Source organism: Charadrius vociferus, unplaced genomic scaffold (assembly GCF_000708025.1).
Source record: "Charadrius vociferus isolate BGI_N301 unplaced genomic scaffold, ASM70802v2 scaffold210, whole genome shotgun sequence".
NCBI classification, from domain to species: domain Eukaryota; kingdom Metazoa; phylum Chordata; class Aves; order Charadriiformes; family Charadriidae; genus Charadrius; species Charadrius vociferus.
This window is the reverse complement of record NW_009646421.1, coordinates 863,540-871,198: the sequence shown is the minus strand read 5'-3', so window position 1 is coordinate 871,198 and position 7,659 is coordinate 863,540.

Below are 7,659 nucleotides of genomic sequence, written 5' to 3'. Positions count from 1 at the left end.
GTGGGCTTCGCTCTGCGTTGACTGGCAGATCTGCCCAGCGGCTGTAGCCTTCTTCCTCTTGCTGATTGTTGTTTTCAAGACTGAGAGGGGATCTTATCTACGCTTATAAATATCTAAAGGGCGGGTGTCAAGAGGATGGGGCCAGACTCTTTTCAGTGGTGCCCAGTGACAGGACGGGGGCAACGGGCACAAGCTGGAACACGGGAAATTCCATCTCAACATGAGGAAAAACTTCTTTATTTGAGTGTGGCAGAGCGCTGGCACAGGCTGCCCAGAGAGGCTGTGGAGTCCCCTTCTCTGGAGATTTTCAAGACCCGCCTGGATGCATTCCTGTCGAACTTGCTCCAGGTGAACCTGCTTTGGCAGAGGGGTTGGACTAGATGAGCTCCAAAGGTCCCTTCCAACCCTTACCGTTCTGTGATTCACTGACCTGGGCATGAATCTTTCTCCTCAGCCCTGGCACAAGCTCAGTTTTCAAGGAGAAACTCTCCGAGCCTTTCCCAGGCACTTTGAGGTAGTGCTGCAGCGTGTCTCCCACCACAGTCAGGGGTGCCACCATGTCATCTGCTGTGCTCACGCTATTAACAGCCTGATAAAGTGCTGTCCTGACGGCCTCCAGCTGCTGCCTTCTCACCTACAGGGTGCTTCCCCGTGATCTCCATCATCTGTAATGACTACTGCAATGTGGACTGTGCTCGCTCGCTGCTGAGGAGCTCCTGACACCTTGTAAAGACCATGATATGTATTCACTGTACTGAGTGCTGTGCCTTCTCCAAATGAATGGTATTTTTTTTTTTTAATGCACAAATAATTAAGAAGCTGTTAGACTCTTCCTGTTATTGCTCCCTCAGATAAATCCAGTTGGGTACGCTCAGAGACACCACTTCTACGTGTACAGGAGGACTGGATAGGCCAGATATATTATTCTTATTTTTACATGTATATTTTTCTTGGTTTTCCACAGATAAGTGAGATTAAATCCAGCAGTCGGGGTCGAGATGAAAGGCAGAAGGACAGCAATGCCTAGACCTCTTTTTTCCCCCTTGTACGTACTTTTCTGCAGCAGCCTGTCACAGTTGAAATGAATGTAGACCTCCCCTGAACTCAGCTGCTATGGGGACATTGTCAAAATACCTTCAAAAGACATCATGGGATGTAAAATGCTTAATGCTGCTAACCATCCCCAACTTGACAGAGAAACCAGGGCACAGGATACAATTCTCTGTTCCTCACCCTCCTCAGGCAGTAAATTACTCATTGCTTTCATTGTGCGTGCCAGAGGAGCTTGCGTTTTATCTCCTCCTTCCCTGCTATCTCTTCCTTTGCTCCAGATATCAGTGTCTTTTTTTTTTTTTTTTTCAGACGGTCTAGCTGCTTACATAATTAACTAAACGTATAAGTCATTCTCTGCTGTTTTTCACCTTTAAGACTACTGTTGCTATTTCAGACCTGAAGAAGGGGCTTCTGCCCAAAAGCTTATCTGGTTTCCCTCGGTGGCAGCTGGCCTGATAAAAGACAGCCCCTCTTTTTACAAACAGCAGTAGAAAAAGAGCAACTTACATCTTTAGCAGTGGGTTGAGTGACAGGGGAACATTTGGCTCCTTCTCCATGGTGTAATATGCAGCTAAAAACATCCAGTTAGTAGGTGTGCGTCAATTTGGTTTTATTTTAAAGAGATTATTCTAGAAAAATGAATATTTCTGTAGTAGTATTGAAACCTCTTAGAAATTCAGCAGTTGAGGCAATTTACTGGAGTCAGGGTAGAAACCCTTTGGCACAACTGCTAAGGTAGGTGGACCTTCAGGTTGCTTTGCCTGTAGGTCTACATTTAGAGTTGCAGCTGTGAAATGGGAGATATTATTTAAAAATGTGTCAGTTAAATAGGTCAAGGCTCCAGTGTGAACACCAATTTGATGTGGAGTTAAGCTAAATCAAGATCAAGTTGAAAAAGCTAGAGAGTAGGAGTGTTGACATGACAAAGTTTTGCATCCTTTTAACTTGAGTTGCTTTCAAAACTGTTTTAAACTCGGACAACCCTGAATAAATCCCAGGACTACATTAGTGATATTTCAAGTGGTGTAGGCTTTGCAAGAAGCACTTCACCAAGGTACCAGTGCTGAAAATTTCCTATCATGCCATGTAAACAGATAATTATGTCATGTGCTGACACTTTGTGATGAACTAGATTAGAAAATGCATATTTTATTTTTTTTTTCCAAAACCCAGCATCATTTGAAGAAAACCTTAGTGTTTCTCACCTGCTTTCTGTGTAGGCAGCCCCTTCAAGCACCTCTCACGTCCAGCCAGGCTTAATACACTCCAGAGTGGTAGGTTAAAAAGGTGGTCCCTCTGCAGCAGGGTCTTTTTAGGTGCCGACTGATATTTAAAAAGATGTGACAGGTTTTCCTGACAGTGCACCTCATCTCTTGAGATGTGTAAATCCCCAAGGACTGATGGAAGTCCTGTGTTTTCATAGGTGAGGCTTTTAATATCATTTGAGTAGGATTCTCTAGGCAGGTGTTTGCAGAGACTCACAAGAAGCTTTTCTCATGGAAGACACATCTCAGCTAGTCTTGAATTATTGCAGTGTTACTCACTTCCATCAAATATTAGCATCTGGATATGACTGTGCTTGACTAATTGTGTCTTGGATTAAAATGGCAGATGACAGCTGATACTTCACCATTCTTTCTCTAAGTAAACAGTATGTTTTCAGCCCAGTGGCAACTCCCATTGGGCTGTATAAAAAGGGAGAAGATTGTGCCTGCAGCTAAGTGTCCTGTCAGGTGCAGACAGTGGAAATAAATGAGAGGTAAGGCCGGACTATGATATAAGGGACGGCACTAATGTGTTCTTCTAACCTTTGTAAAAGGCTGTGAAAGTCACACAGTAGTGGTGATATTTTACATTATTTGCTGGATGTTGGGGAGAGGGTCCTAACAATATGTATATATCCTGGTAGAGAGAAACTGGAAAATTGAAGACTAAATGATTGAGCGAGACCTGGCACTACAGAGAGGCCTGGCAGAGCGCTCTGTGCCCAGCACTCCTTTCCCAGTGCACCTGCTGGCACAAAGGCACTTGCACTGGGAGAGAGGATGCATGACAAGATCATGATTAACTTGCACCTTCACAAATTTGGCTGGAATTTAGGACTGAAACAGGAGCTGCAACTTTGTAGCCCCTCATCCCACCCACCCAGATGGAAACTGTAGCTCCAACCGACTTTGTTCAAGTTCTTTCCCCAGGGAGTTTCAGGGCAATAAAGATTTGCTCTCTAGGTGCTAAACCTTCTTACTAATTGGGAATTGACCTCAGAAAACTAGGCCATCAGTTTGATTCTTTCAGGTGTGTTTAGGTTACATAATATAGCCAGTCTTGCAGGCCCTGGCAATCCTTGGAGCCTTTTGGATCTCGAGTCAAAATTCGTAATTTAGTTCTACGTTGGCAGTGTACTAAGCCAGAATCCCAGATCCCAAGATTGGTACTTGAAAGAGTTGAGCTTTGATCATCAGTGTAGCTTATTTGGTTTGATCTATTCACACATAATAGAATACATTAGACTGGATTAAATAAATGAAGATCTCCCAGACAAAGGCATCACTTTTTAGAATACAAGAAAGGTTTTCAGTTCCACAACAACCCCTCCTGCACTCAGAAGAAATGTAGACGGTGTTGCCCTGACATTTACAGTATTTACAATTGTTCCTGTTGCAGCCGGGTCCCCGAAAATCCTCTGCAGCTTCCTTGGCTGTACACCCGCAGCTCTGTTTTGCTTGATGGCTGGCTGCACTCCTTCAAACAGACAGAGAGGTCACTGCACAGCAACAAAAAGCCTTTTTATCTGTGACATTACACGCACCAGTTCAGCTTACCTAAACCCCTGCCAGTGGGGATGCTGTCAGGCTGCTCTGCAATTAGTGCATTTTCAAGAAAAACAGGACTGGAATTGCCAAGATAAGAACTTTGAAGCAAGTTGTTGCCCAAAGCTACAGCTACATTTTAGACTTAGTAACCTTGTAAACATCCATTTGACTAAAAGAACTACGGTAGAAAGGCCTGCTGCTGTCTCGGGTCTGCTACCATTCAGTGTTTCACTAATGTGTTGAATGCTGGAATAGAGGGTTCATTCATTAATGTTGCAGACAAGATTAGGTTGGGAAGGACCACAAGTGTATTGGAGGTTGAGATGAGAATTAAAATATTATCTTGACACATTGGACGAATGGCCTGAAATGTTAGAAGGCACTTGGACAAGACCAGTGTGTCAATGAGCAGTCAAACACATTTACTAAAGGAAAATCTATTGAAGGCTTTTAAACACAAAGATGTCGCTTGAGGTTCAGGCAAGCTCTGAGCCACACACTGCTACAAGCTGAGAGGGTGTGTTGAGGGAAGTGCTGCCTTATACTGGCCCTGGTCCTCTGCTCTTCCCTAGGCTTCTGCTGCTGGCAAATGCCAAAGGATGCTGAGCTGATGCTGCACTCCATATGGCTGCTCTGGTGTCATGCTTTTGAGTGCAGAGCAGAAATGATCAGCTACAGACACAGGACAGAGAACTGGGCAGTAGTTCTGCAGAAAAGACCTGGGGGACTGGTGGATCCAACAGTGAACCAGAATCATAGAATCATAGAATTGTTTAGGTTGGAAAAGACCTTTAGGGTCATCGAGTACAACCATGAACCTAACACTGCCAAGTCCACCAGTAAACCATGTCCCTAAGTGCCACGTCTACACATCTTTTAAATACCTCCAAGGATAGTGACTCCACCACTTCCCTGGGCAGCCTGTTCCAGTGCTTGACAACCCTTCCAATGAAGAATTTTTTCCTAATATCATCTGTCTTACTTGTTTTAAGAAAAGCCCATGCCATATTGGAATATATAAGTGGTGATGTCATGTGCAAGAAACTTCTGCTGTCTTCAAGCTGTGAGGGGCCGAGCTCTGCTCAGTACTGCTAATACCTCCTGAAGCACTGACTCCAGCTTTAGCAACACACTTTGGAAAAGGTATGGACTAATCTGCAAGGGTTCAGAAGAGCAGTGGGAATGAGTAGAAGGAATATGAGTTGGTTTATTTTGCTGTGAGGGAGTTTTAGATTAGGCATTGGAAATGCTTTCCAGTATTGTCAATAGAGAAGCAAGGAATTGGCTGTCTACCTAGTGGTCTGTCCCTGCAGGTTTTTGAGAATAGGCTAGGAACCTGCCCAGGCGAGATCAGAAAGCATGTTGGATCCACCATGAGTGACACAGATAATAGCTGATCCTGCCCCACAACAGAGGGACAGACAGCCTCTAGGTCTTTTCTAGTGCTATTCTGTGTCACTGAGTGATTCTTAGATGCATGATGGGCTGTCATTTACACCTGTTTAGACTGGTTACACAATTGGGATAAAAATAATATCCTCGTATCCCTATTCATAATGGACAAGAGCATTTCGAAAAGGGACGTTGTCAAGAGAGGAACATGTTTGCTGTCCTGCATGGCAAGATGGGTCTGTGTGGAAGTCACATGCACAGAGGGAGAGGTATTCAGGTTCTGCAGGGCCCAGAGCTTTAATCCTGGTACGAGTCCCTACTGTAGTCCTATTTAAATACGGAGTTGTACAGTCCTTTGACTCAGATTAGAGATACACTGCAGAAAGGGCCCCTTCCGTGCCAAATCTAAGGGGAGCAGTGGTTTAACTACTTGTGCCTGCAGTGATCAGACTCTGCTTAATCTGTGGGCAGTGAGCCCGGATCTCTCTGGTTGCTCTTACAGCAGAGCAGAAGATTTATGAATTCATCCACAAAAACAAAATCAATGCACGCCTGGCTGGTTCAATTGTTTTGCAAAGAATGAGGGTGGGATTCATCCTATTTAACCTCCACAGTAGAGACAGCTCACTGCTAGATCCCTTTGTTAATTGAGCTGAATCTGACTTCTCATGGAGCAGCAGTGCCTGCTACATAAGGGAAGGGGAGCCAGGAGGGTGGGTGGTGGCGAGGCAGGCAGTGGCAGTGTCCTCCCCAACACGGCTCAGTCCCACAGTGCCCCAGTGAGGCCAGCAGAGTGGGACCAAAGTCCAAAGACAAGCCAGGGCTGGGACCAGCAAGGTACAGCGTGGCTGCAGGCGGGGAGTGAGGGAAGGGCCTTAGCGCAAGCGCAGCTGCTGAGACATGGGGGAAGAGGGTCCCAGCAAGGCCACCCATGGCTCTGCCTCGCACCACAGCTGGTTTTACTGCAACTTGAGCCAAGGTCACAACTTTTATCTACAAACACCCCTCAAAAGCTGAACAGCTTTTTTTTTTTTTTTAAGGCCAACTAACCCCTCTGCCAACATCTCCCCCCAAAGACATTGAGCTGAAATTTGTCCTCAGTTAACTTAGTGATCCCCATAGAGAAGACTCAAAGATGACTTTGCCCCCACTAGATCTCCGTGTTTGCACTCCAGATGTAAGATTTTCTACTTATTTGGGTGCTTGTGATATGCGGAGACACCCCACTAGATGGCAGGACAGGAGCCGGTGGATGGCAAGCAAGGCTCTACTCACCTTGGTAGGAGGCCAGAGCTTTTTCCACTGGTGTTGGTATCATTCCCATATCACCTGGAATGACCCAGGGCCAGCGAAAGAAAAATTTGATCTTGGGCCTGTAACTGATACAACCTCTTTGGGCTCCTGGCCAGTTGGATGCTGCACACAAATACCATTCTCTCCAGATAATTAGCATCCTCATGTGATGAGCTTGGGTCTATTGAGTTTTTAACCATTAGAGGGTCTAATCCAGCTATGCTAGATTTTTTCAAAATAGCATTTGCTTCACAAATGTTTTGAAGCCCGAAATTGAGTTCTGCCATTTTAATCCATTGCTGTGTGCTTTTTAGTTCATTGTTATGTGGTGTGAGCTCTCAATTTTGTCAATAGAGAAATAATCATCAGAGCACGTGGCATGTTAATGGTGTTATTCCTAAAATTCTGGCATTGGATTTGCCAGCAGGTAATAAATAAGGAACACCCTCAGCAAACTTTGCTGTAGATGCTCCAGGAGAATGGCAGGAATAAAGGTGGCATTATAAGGAAATGGGTAGATCAACCTTTCGGTGTCCCAGTTGTGCAAAACATCGCTTTAAAATACTGTAGGGGAAAGCAGGCAACAAGACTAAAAGACTGCACGTTGGAAAACAGCTTCCTAAATGACAATCCAGTAACTTGAGTTCATAATGCTCGCCAGCTGCAAATACAAACCTGCTGTTATTGTCAAAGATACTAAGACAGATTTGTTATTTATTATTTTCTGAAAAGGATTTTGTGTCTACTATATCCTTTCTGTGAAAATCAAAAAGGGATCTGAGAGACAAAGGATGTGTTGGAGAGTTAGGAGGTATCACCCAGCTTCTGAGTGCTCTTTATATTCTTTTAGAAATGTATGGCAGTACTGTAGGAGCCATTATGAAATGGGGGATTTTAATGGAAGGGTGGTAGAAGCAGCTCTTTGCAAACTGTCCCTCACAAATATCCCCTGAGAAAATAAGGGCTGATCTGTTTATTTATCTGTGAGATGACTGATAATCTTAGGCACTTTAAGATTAGGGTAGGAAAGGACCTTGAGAGGTCAATCAGCCAGTCGTCTTGCATCAGGGGGATTAGTTAGACATGCACCATTCCGGGGAGATGTTTG